The following is a 12,630-nucleotide window of genomic DNA, read 5'->3' as shown; positions in this document are numbered from 1 at the left end:
AAATGTATTTTTTTTCCTAAGATTAGTGACCTTTTCTTGGATCCTTAGAATTTTGTAGAGCTGCCAGATTCATTGCTTTTGATACATTTTCTTTTCGGGCCCATAAAACACACTTTGAAGTTTTCCTTCTTCATGACATTCTTTTGATAATTTTCCTAAGTGCATAAAGCATTATGGAATTCTGTTTGTCTCTTTTCAGTCTTCTGTTTGGGATTATTATCTTCAGATAATGTTTTATTTCCAAAGTATTTGAATTGGATTAGGGATGGTCGTTCACAAACACACCCAATTCCTTCCCCACCTTTCATTTTTGCAGACCGTGTCAAGCCTCTCCCTATCCTGTTTGTGCCGCAGATTCCTGAGATTTAAAGCTTAAGTGAGTAAAATACTTTTTTTATTATTATTATTCAGCACTGAGGATGGTAAAAACAATACATTTGATGTTTCCCTTGTGTTGGTGCTGATTGCTGAATGTTTATTGAAATCTTCAGACCCCTACCCCCAGATACCCCTGGAACTCAAAGCTGATTATGCCTTCCCCTTCTGCCCCCCGCTCCATTTGTAGAGAGCTCTCCAATAGCTTCCTGCAATGGAAAGCACTTGAGTTCCTGCACCTATTTTCTGAGAAAAAAAGCTCTGCTAATGATATATCTTACATATGTTAAGAGGGAATCTCAGCCCCTCCCCTCCTACTTGGCTCCCTTAGATTGGCATAAAGAGTGGAGGGCGGACATGTGCCCCCAAATAAGAGCAAGAAAAAAGGGTATTTACAATTATAATAAAATATAAAAAACACACACTGCACTGTTAAACGAATAAGAGCATGTGACTTTACAACCACTTTAAATGAGGCTTTAACCAGCAAAATAAATAATCCTGCATGATAATATCATAATGTGCTGGTATGCATCACATACTAGCACATTGTGACAGCCTTCTCTTAAAATGAAGACCTCCAGTGGTGCACTGTCACCGCTGACAGGACTTCCATCTTCACCTGGTCGTTCGCAGGCTTCACCCATTTGAGACATAGCTGCAGCACAGCTCTCTCGATGGATAACAGCCATCTATTCAGACTGAGGTGCACAAACGCTGGTGACATCACCGGCTGCTACTTAAGTAAATAGCTCCTAAACGGTGCATGTTTAGGAGATATTTACTATACCTATAGGTAATCCTTATTATAGGCTTACCTGTAGGTATATATCACAATCTGGACTTTTGTACCACTTTAAGACAATTCTGCATGTAATATAATTAAAGATTGCTATAGCTGTACTAGAGCGATGTGTCTACTTTACAGAGGTAAATGTAATCTGTTACCCACCAAAATATTGTAATTAAAAAAAAGAGAATAAAAGACAGGTAGAATTTCCCTATAACAACTAACCATGTCCAATATGTCAATAGGGAAAGCACAATTGTCACGTACCCGTTCTGAGGCCGATGTGATGAGAGGGCTTCCCTTGGGGCTAAGTGCCAAGCACCCTGGTGGGAACAGGAAGTGCTAGACTCAAAGAAGCATGGGTTCTGTTTAGGTAGATCCACTGGAAGCGGTTTGCAGCGCAGAAGAACTGGATAGCTGTCAGCTGCTCTGTCAGGGCAGATGACAGGACCTCTGTATCCCCAGGTGTGTAGCTGAACCAAGACAGCAACCACAGACAAGGTGGCACCCGAGGAAGAAGCAGGAGCAGGCTGGCAGGACAGGACCGAAGAGGCATAGTCAGGATGAGAACCAAAGTCATACACAGGAAGACTAGCCAGGGAGAATGCAGAAAGTTAGTTAGGAGAAAACCACGGTCATACACGGTAAAGCTAGAGAGTCCTTAGAGCAAGCTGGGGTCAAAACCAAGGATCAGGCAGCAGAGAAGTCCACAGGCAAGCCGGGTCGTTAATTGATAATCCAAGAACACAAGAAATACAGGAGTAAGTACTGATAGCGTCTAAGTGCAGACACTGAACTTATATAGAGCATTTGGCACCAATTCTGGCAGCAGGTGTGCGTGAACGTGCGCCAGTGTGAACGTTCTGTGCATTTCAACGCAAACGAGCATGACCATGTAAGGTATTGGCAACTATGCCAGGTCTTTTCTTTAGCACTTGCACATCTTTATTCTTCTGACACCTTTTCAACACCTTCTTATTCTGAATAGCACCCTGACAACACTTCTATTTAAAGCCTAACTCCAGCCAAAGTTTTTTTTTTTTATAAACTGGAGAAGAGTTATCATGTCTTTGTCTATCTGTGACCCCATTTGCAAGGATGTTTCCTCACTTTCTGTCCCTGTGATACCCATACTAGAAATGGGGTATGCAGGCCTCACTGAGACACAAAACCACAGAGAGCAAGAGACATATTGCCAAGAGTTCTAACCAGTGGTGGTGCGTCCAAAAAGAGCGCAGGAGTGCCGCCCCCTCTCTCCTGCACCGTTCTATTACCATAGATAGATTCATGCATTGCATGAATGGTCACTGCTGACAACCCCTATTCAGGGCACTTGAATTACACCAGCCGGGATGCTTTTGGAAACACCTGATTAGAGCCGTAGGCTCTAATAGGTGCCAAAAAAAGTGAACAGCGGGCGCTGTGCATTCGCTGTTCACTCGGCAGTGTGTTAGAGAAGCAAAGGAATTTGCTTTGCCAACACTGAATCTGCCTCTCAGCCAATCAGGTTGCCGGGTCTGTTACCAGTCACCTGAGTGGCTAAAACGTCAGGCGCTGTGATTGGATGCCTGAGAGAGAACGGAAGAAGACATGGAGGACGTGCATGAGACCACCACTGGCCCGCTCCAAGACAGGTAAGTGCCAGGCAGCATCTGATGGGGCACACTGGCATCATTTTATGGGGCACAGTAGCGGCAAATGATCGGCACACTGGCAGCATTTGATGGGGCACACTGGTGGCAATTGATGGGTACATTGTCAGCAATTGATGGGTACAGTAGCTGCATTTGATGGCACAGTGGCGGAAATTTATGAGTACAGTAGCTGCGTTTGATGGCACAGTGGCGGCAATTTATGGGTATAGTAGCTGCATTTGGCACAGTAGCTGAGTTTAATGGGCACAGTGGCTGCAATTAGTGTTTTTTTTTTTTCAGTTTGCTTTCGCCACCCCAAAAATATTGAGCACCAGCCACCACTGGTTCTAACCCTTTCTCACTTGTTTCTTAGAGAGAATTCCCATCACTTCCTGCTATGGCACAAAGACGGCAACAAAAACCTGACAGGTGTTCTGACCACATTCAGACCAATCTGGTGAAGTGTGGTAATACGTGTTAATATATCTTGTGTTAAGGTAGCCCATTTATTTGAATTGACTATCAACACACCACAACAGACCAGAAAATGCAACTTCACAGTTTTTGCGCTGACTAAAGTAGCATGCTACCGTGCATTGTGGCGAGAGCCCGTGTAGTTTAGCCCTTTAAAAGAAGCATTCACAAAATAAAAATAAAAAACTTCAGGCTACAATAACGCGAGGGATAATATTTAGTGCTAGCTTATTTCTCTTTTTTCTCTTAGATACTTTATCACTTGTCATCACACATCAATGTTCTATCGTGTTCTACACATCCCCTGCTGTAATAATGAATGTTATCAGTTAAAAGAAGTTTTCTAAAACTTGGTTCAGGATGTAAGTCCAAATATCACAATAAAAATTAAAAAACGAAAATCAATAGTCCCAGCTACGAATTGTGGCCTTCAACTTTATTCCACTTTAATTGAAGTGAAGGAAAATTGATTTTTTTTTTTTTATTTGTAGTTTGTTAATTTTTTTTTGCAGCAGCAGCTCCATGGCTTAGGGCTAAGTTAATCTTTTTTTCTACAGAATGGAGGTGTCTGAAGTATAAATTTTAATGCAAAAATAACTATTCGAACATAAATAAATAATTTATACCTGGTATACCCTGCAGCTCTCATGAGTTTCTAACAGTTTCCAACAAATTTTAAGCTTCTTGTTTGTTTATTTCAATGTGATCTGAATATGATTAGTATTTTGTTGCAAGCTGTCAAAATGAAAATATGATAAAAACAATGAAAGCACTGAAATTAAATTTGGCTATTGTACAAAAGTGTTAAAAATTCAGTTCAAGTAATGAGGAGGTACAAATTGAATAAGCTTATGCCGTGTACACACGATTGGAAATTCCGGCAAGAAAACCGTGGATTTTTTCTGACGGAATGGTGGCTCAAACTTGTGTTGCATACACACAGTCACACAAATCTTGTTGGAAATTTCCGACCATCAAGAACGCGGTGACGTACAAGACGTACGACGAGCCAAGATCAATGAAGTTCAATAGGCAGTTTGGCTCTTCTGCTTGATTCTGAGCATGCATGTTTTTTTGTGCATCAAATTGCATACAGACGAGCATATTTTCCGATAGAAACTTTTTCCATCGGAGAAATAGAGAACCTGCTGTCAATCTTTTGTTGGTGGAAATTCCGACAGCAAAAGTCAGATGAAGCATACTCACGGTCGAAATTTCCGACCAAAAGCTCGGACCTTTCTTGTCGGAATTTCCGATCATGTGTATGCGGCATTACAGTTCCATTATGTGCTGTCATAAAAGCTCAATCTCTAGTGAGCTCAAAAAATTGTATCAAGCAAGTAAAAAATAAAAAAACGGAAAAAACACTGCGCTAAACTAAAAATTGAAAATGCTGCTAGTACCAAAAATATAGATACAAATATTTAAACAAAATAAAGAAAGGAAGAGGTACAGCGCAAATTCTAGTGTATAGAAATTCTGATGTGATACCAGAAAATTCCTGACGTGACACAAATAAGTGAAGGTGACACAAAATCGTAAGGTCAATTGCTATGCATCACTGAAACTAAACAAATGACTATAAATAAAAATGCACGTGAAAAGCAAAAATAACTAGTAAATGAAAACAATAAATGAATGTGTATAAAATCTGTGAATGAATGAGATTGTGCAAGCAAAAAAGACTACAGGTGAGGTATTAGTCCATATGCTCCCAGATATCTTAAAGAAAACTTCTTCAGAAGAATGAACTTCACAGCGAATGTCTTCAGAAAAAAGGATAGTACAGGGCTGACACAACCGTCCACCAAGGCACACCTGAGTGACAAAACAATGCCCTTACCAGATGTGGAGACCACAACGGTGGTCAGACTGGACCCGGGTATATTTAGAGTCACCCAAATGACTGTATGTAGCACACTGGATCTGCTTCAAGCTATTTCCCATCAGTCAGAACGGATGAATGGCTCAGATGCAAAAAGAAAAGAAAAAGGGCCCATAGTGCAACTTTGCAAAACAATTTAATGATCAAAGTAAAATATTGCACTTACAGATAGGTGGAGAATCATAAGCCCAATAAGGTGCACAAAGTGCGGTTTCAAAAGCTGGATCTCGGCGTCCTCTATGGCTTCCCCTTCCTGGGTCAGTTCAGGTTAGCGTGAAAAACGTCAGAGTGCAGGCCACGCCAAGTAAAAAATAAACCCAACATCATAAACCCATCACCATCACCATTATTGTAACCGCAACAGTTCATGTTGAACAAATGAAGTCAATAAAGCCCAACTCTGAGCAGAGAAAAATTATACCTTGCAGTGGAACTGTACCCGCATTTCATGGGTTAGTAGCTTGTTTTGTCCAGGGGAATGGAGAAACTGTTTTCCTTTTCCCATTATCAAATACTTAATATAATTTTCCTTTCCTGCCACCACCATGGAATACATGTGATAGCATGCTACCACGAATTGGCACCAGGAAGGGAAAATTACAGTAAGTATTTGATACAATTTTCTTTTTTTCTTGGTGCCAACATAGAAGCATATTATCACATGTGTGCTGCCATGGATTGGTGCCAGGAAAGGAAAATTATAGTAAGTATTTGATACGATTTTTCCTTTTAGTTACCCAACAGATGTCGCTCCCTCACAATCCAGCAATGGGCGGCCCCCCAGCATCCTCACGTCCAGAGCACAGCTTTGGTGCCTGTTCTGGTCTTGAAGACATTAGGACCCTGGACCACTAGAGTGCAGGGGTGCAGGAGCTGAGGGGACTAGTCTAGCTGCTGGGGGAAGAGGAGGATTGGGTAAGTAAATCTCCTTTTATTTTTCCTCCTGACCAAAACAAGCAAAAAACCCTTGCAGTACAGTCACAGCCTCACTGCAAGGGATAATGTTTTATTTGCCCAGAGTTGGGCTTCAACCAATCAGAGTGCAGGAACTGCATTGAAAGAATCCACCACATTTACACAGTCCAGCACTACTGTAAAGACCCTGGCAGAAACCCATTCTGTAACACCAGGGAGTTTTTTTCCTCTAAACTGTGCCTTGAAAAAACAATACATTTTTAAATATGATGACCTAGTGTCCAACACCCAAACAAGAAGATCATTAGATTCAGATGTTTTATTTAATATAATGGTCATTAATGGACTTTCTCTTGTTATGAATCCTGACTTTTTCGTGATTTTCTGACCGTCCTTCCTTTCCTTCCCTGTTGTTAAGTGGTGAAGGGTCTAAAAGACCTTTTTAACTAATTTACAAAATACAACTTAGCCATCATGAGAGAATTTAAGAATAACTACGCCAAAAAGGAAAATGATATATACCACAGCACACAAGGCTTTAATATAGTGTGGCAGCATTGGTATTCTGTTTTAAGGCTAATGCTTCTTACACACGACCGGTTTTCCCGTCGGAAAAAAAAACAATGGTTTTCCCAAAGGAATTCATCTCAAGCCTGCCTTGCATACACACGGTCACACAAAAGTCCGGTGAACTTTTGACTGCCAAAAACACGGTGACGTAAAAGACTACAAGGAGCCGACAAAATTAAGTTCTATGGTTCTGAGCATGCGTCGAATTATTTCCGAGCATGCATGTTTTTCCCCGTCAGAAAAGCATACAAACAGTTTTCCCGCTAGGATTTTTTCTTGATGGGTAAAAAAGAGATCCTGCTCTCTTTTTTTCCCAGCAGTTTTCCCATTTGAAAAACTGCGATGGAGCATACACACAAGTCGGAATTCCCGGCCAAAAGCTCTCATCGCAATTTTTCCAACGGGAAAACCGGTCGTGTGTACGGGACATAAGGACATCTTCTGTAGAAATCACCTATTGATCCAGCCAGAAATACAGTGTCAATGTGCGCTAAACTGAAATCTCAATTTTCTTTTAGCTTTCTCAGCTTTCTCACTGCAAGGTATGTCTCAGTTAGAGAGATTCGCCCCCTCTCTAAAGCCCCATGCACACGATCGGAATTTCCAATGGAAAAAGTCTGACAGACTTTTTCCATCGGAAATTCCGACCGTGCGTATGCCCCATCGGAGAAATTCGATCGGAAATTCCGATTAATTCCATCGGTGTTTAAATATAGAACATGTTTTATTTTACTCTGATGGAATTCCGTCGGAATTCCGATGTGCTTTTTGCCGGGTAAAAGCCCATAACTGTCCTGTTTACCATTATCACCAAAAGTGAAAATGAAAGAAAATTCCAAATTCTTTGTTGTCAAAATTGAGGAAAAATCTTCCAATGGGACGCAAATTCTGATGACCCTGGTAATAACCGGGGATTTCCTCACTTTGGAGGAATTTCCTCTTACTTCCTGTTTTGTCTATGGGACATTTTTCTATGGGAAAACTTTTGGGAAGGAGGTTTGTCAGTGCCAGTGCCATCATTGATGACGCTGTGTCTACCCGCCCTGCAGATCCTCTCCAGCCTCAGAGCCCTGGATTCCACTGGCGTGACCGGGACTGGTGCTAACAGCCAGGGCCATCTTAATAGCATCATGGGCCCCTGGGCAAAGTAATGCTCTGGGGCCCCTACAATGATGACAGTGCAGGTAAACAGACATCAAGTAGGTAGGAGGCAGACTGCCTCCCCCGAGTATCTATCACTCTCAGTGCCATCATGGGGCCCCCCAATTTTGGGGCAGCGTGGGCTCAAGGACCAGTTTTTTTGGGGAAAGTGCAGCTACAAAGACGAACAGTGACTAATGCGATCCACTACACAACAGTATGTGCTGTTATTTCTACAATCATGTGAGATTATTACCATTCAATAAACCTGTTTGTTTTTAAAACGTTACACTCAGATCGACACCAATTTTCTCCTCTTTCCCCATTGATTTCTGAGTCATCTTCTACTCTGACAGCTGGCTGCCAACACAGTAAAATACACTGGGACCCTATATATTAGTCTTATCCCAGCAGCGTATGGACTTTCTAGTTCAAGAACTTTCTTATACAGTACGTTGTTTTAGAATTTGTTTATGTATATTACCTTTTGGGTACTCCCTTGCTTACTCTGTCACCATCTGACATTGCTGGGCATTGTACCAAGCGCTCTCAAACACCCATACCTTACCAGTGCTTGTCTGAGTCTAGCACTCCCTGTTTTCACCTCCAGGTGTGCTTGAAGCTCGGTGGCAAGGGAAGCCCTCATGGAGTGGGTCACATTATCCTCTAAACCCAGAAGTATTGGGGCTCCTGGTCTAAAGTAACTGGGGAGTAAATGAATGCTGGAGGTGTATGGGGAATTAAAATAAACCTGTTGCTATGCCCTGAGTAGGTAATCTGTAGTCTACAGAAGCTCCTGTGTTACATAAGTGGGCTGGGGCCACTGTTGGCTGTGTCCACCACTTGGATTTTTATTGTCTGTTCCAGTAAAAGTGCAACACATTCTGATTTGCAGGTATTCTTTTTCCACACAACCAATTGAGCAAGAAGCACTTTTGCCTGTCAGGAATGTCACATGAAACACAATTAAACTGATATTCCAGTGGCCACAATGCAGCAATAAATAAAGAAATGCTGTAGCGGGTTGCATTAAGATGATGTTTTTACATTATGCGGCTTTCTTTCAGCAATGTAAGTAACAAGCAGTGAAAGAGAGTCACTATTTAAAGGTCTTGTGATTAATAACTGGGCTGGAGTTGTGTAACTATTATACTTTTTCCCATACAATGAAATGATCCTGCGCAGCCTTTTCTAATCCATATCTATGGCAGAGTAAGAGTAATGTCTATTATTTTACCAGCTCCCTGGTCACAGGAAATAAAGAACACAGCTCTATTCTACTCATCTTCTTTCGGCAAGAATATGTATGAATATTTTCAAATGCTTCTGAAGCAGAAAAAATAATTATTTGATGCTTGTGCACTGAAGCAACTGTAATATGTTTGCAACAATTACATTTTCTTATTATAATTTTAACAAAGTTCCTAAATGAGTGCTTTATATTATTTTTATGTACATAAAAATCTATATTTTAGAATAGGTGTGGAAGGACTGAGACAGGATAAAAGGCCTCGCTGTGCCACCAACCAGAGTAACCACAGGCAACCTAGAGAGAGCAAACACCTTAACACAGGGACCACTGCTGCTGTGTTGCTGGGTCAGGTGAAAGGTCCCTGTGGCCATTACCTGTTGTTACCACTGGAGACTGAGCCTTAGGAACTATTCAAATAGCTAAATCCTAGCTATTTTGCTGCCTGTAGACAACTGTCTGTAGGTACACCAACAGTTATTGGGCCCCAACGTTCAGCTGGCTTAAGAGTCAGGACACAAGACTGCCCCTTAGCATCTGCTACCCAGAGACCTTTGCCCTTTTTACTTAGTTAAAGAGGTACCTCTCAAGAGACTCTGCACTATAATCTGGTCATTCCCTTTGAGTGCACTCTAATCAAGTTTTAGCATTGCTTTCTTTAGTACAGTTAACATTTATTTGCTCTGGGCATTGCTGTTTGCCAGTTCATGTATTGATTCCAATTCATTGTATAGAACCTGATTCTTGGTCACTTAGGTCTACCTATTGCTCTGTCTAGCAACCTGTGTCAGAATTTATCTACTGTGTGCCTATTTATGTTCAAACTGCTATGTATTTTAACCCATATCAATAGATTAAAGGGGTTGTAAAGTCAAAAGGGTTTTTATCTTAATGCATTCTATGCATTAAGATAAAAAACCTTCTGTGTGCAGCAGCCGCCCCAGCAACCCCTAACACTTTCCTGAGCCCCATCTCTCTCCAGCGATGTCCACAAGTTCCTCAACCGTCCGAGATTCTCCTCCTGATTGGCTGAGACACAGGCTCCTGCTGCTGTCAATCAAAGTCAGTTAGCCAATCAAGAGAGAGAGGGGCAGGGCCGAATCGGGGGTTCTGTGTCTGAATGGACACAGGGAGCTGTAACTTGGCTCGGGTAAACCCCATAGCAAGCCGCTTGCTGTGGGGGCAATGAACAGGAGGGAGGGGCCAGGAGCACATAAGGAGGATGTTAGATTTTAAATTCATTAATATTTTTATGAATTAAATGTTTCTGAAGCATTGGTTTAAACATGGTAGTTTGAGGAAGGTCAGTTATAGGACGACACTACATCTGTCGTAGGCATCATGTATTTTAGGAGATATGTCAAAGACGGTGGGTGGAGATGTTACTTAAATATACACAAGTGGGTGTTACATTTGTGACAGAAGCTTGCCACCATCCTTGGAGTTAATCTATATATGTAATTATGCTAAGTTTGGCTTTTAAACCTGTATAAGAACACATGTGGGTAGTGTAGTGAGGTAGGAACCTCAGGGTCACCCGGCCCGACGGGGGTCTCTGGGTCATCGGACTCTGCAGAGAGATGGGGGTTGGAACCCAACCTGCTAGGAGGGCCAGCAGAGAAGATGTACCATCTATTTCCTCCTTCTGTAACTTTCTGAAGTATCAACCTGCAATTGATGTTCTTACCAGCTGTAACGATGTAAGCATAGACTGTCTGTTTGCTGTCATATCTTGTGGAAGAATAAACATCGTATAACGAAGTAAACCTATGTCTGTATTTTGGGAACCAAGAACGCCTGGAGAAGGAGAGTTTGAAATATCGCATGATACGTGTTAGAGGAATATGTCCCTTCCGTGTTCTCTATCTATCTCTCTCATATCTCCCCCTCTCCCCCACATTTAACAGAGGACCCGAGAAGAGGAGGACCTGGGCTGCTCTGGGCAAACTACTACACAGAGCAGGAAAGTATAACATGAGTGTGTGTCTATTTTCTGGTAGCAACCCACCATCAGGTTAAAGGTATTCATGCCTGTGTTTGCAGTGACTTTTGATTCAGCCAGGTGTGTCAGAGGGGCTAAGGTGGCTCTTGGAGTAGAGGCACACAACAGAGAACCCATAATTACCAAGTGTCTTGTCAGGGAAGCACAGAATAGCTAATGTGACTTCACACCTTAATGCACTAGGTAGGGATTGGTGGCAGAATCAAAGAACACTAGGAACGTGAGTAGACAAGAGGTGGGACTCCACAAATGGAAGTAAAGGAGCCAATCCAATTTCTCTATAAGTAAGGTATGTGGTAAATGGGGAGAGAGATTGTTTTTATTTATTTTTTCTCTTCCTCTTTTCTATTCATGTTGGTGTGTTCTTTTTATCAGTTTTTTTAATCGAATATTTTGAGATGTTTTATGTTTTATGTTTATGTTGTTTTCTTTATGATACTATGAAAATATAAGTTTATATAATAATGGCTTGATATGTTGAACTTCAATACAAATTAAAAATGTGATAATTAAAAAAAAAATGTCTTGTCAAGGGGTAGCCCTACACTAAAGTCCAATGATAGATCATCCAATCAGATTTAAATGTTTTAGTAATCTGAGAACAATCGTTTAAACTTTGAATCCATCAGCTATTTTTCTACAGCTGGCTGACAAAAAAAACTTCCAAACATCAATCAGAATAATAACAGCAATAAGCAATACCTGCAAATTGTAATACCCTCGTTAGAAGCTTATGAATTGGAAATTGTGGAATTTCCTGAAGATAATCAAAAAAAAATTAATATTCATCATCATTAACACAACAATCCTTCTGATATACTAAAACTGCACCTGCAACTGATAAGCTGTCATTAAAATAAAAAAAATACTAAATCGTTGAGATCCGCTGTGTTTTCTACAGCGAAGTGTCAATGTAGTGAATGTTGTTTTTTCTGTTTCTTCTGGACAAATTTACAGTAATGGGCATTGTTTGCTGCAGTAACAACACATGGCCAACTGTGAGCAGCATATTACGGGGTGTCAATAGAAAACACAGCTCATATGGAATTTTATAGAAGCCAATAATTCACAATGGAGCAGATGTAGTCCTACGCAGTACACAATACCCACTAGGTGATTAGCAGGAACAGCTCTGGATAAAGGGACTTAATGAGAAAGCACATAAATGTACAGTGTAGCTCAAGCACTAATGTGACAGTACTGCTTCCAAGGTTATGTATGCAGTGATAATAAAACAACATGCAATATTTATTTTTCAAATACAAGTTCATAGCATTTTCTATCTTTAGAGTATTATCAATAGCAATACTGCTAATATGAATAGCAATATTAATAATATTAATAACAACAATAATAAAAATATTATAATATTGTATAAAAAAATTTTTTTAAATGTTATTACCGTATATACGCCGACCCGAATATAAGCCGAGGCACCTAATTTTACCACAAAAAAATGGGAAAACGTATTGGCTCGAGTATAAGCCTAGGGTGTCCATCTGCATGCCTCCCCGTGCCTCACTTTGCCTCACTGTGTCCATGCCTCACTGTGCCCATGCCTCATTGTGCCCATGCTTCACTGTGCCCATGCCTCAC

Source organism: Rana temporaria, chromosome 5, assembly GCF_905171775.1.
Source record: "Rana temporaria chromosome 5, aRanTem1.1, whole genome shotgun sequence".
In the NCBI taxonomy this organism is placed as follows: Eukaryota; Metazoa; Chordata; class Amphibia; order Anura; family Ranidae; genus Rana; species Rana temporaria.
The sequence above is the reverse complement of the archived record's forward strand: the minus strand, read 5'-3'. Positions refer to the sequence as shown.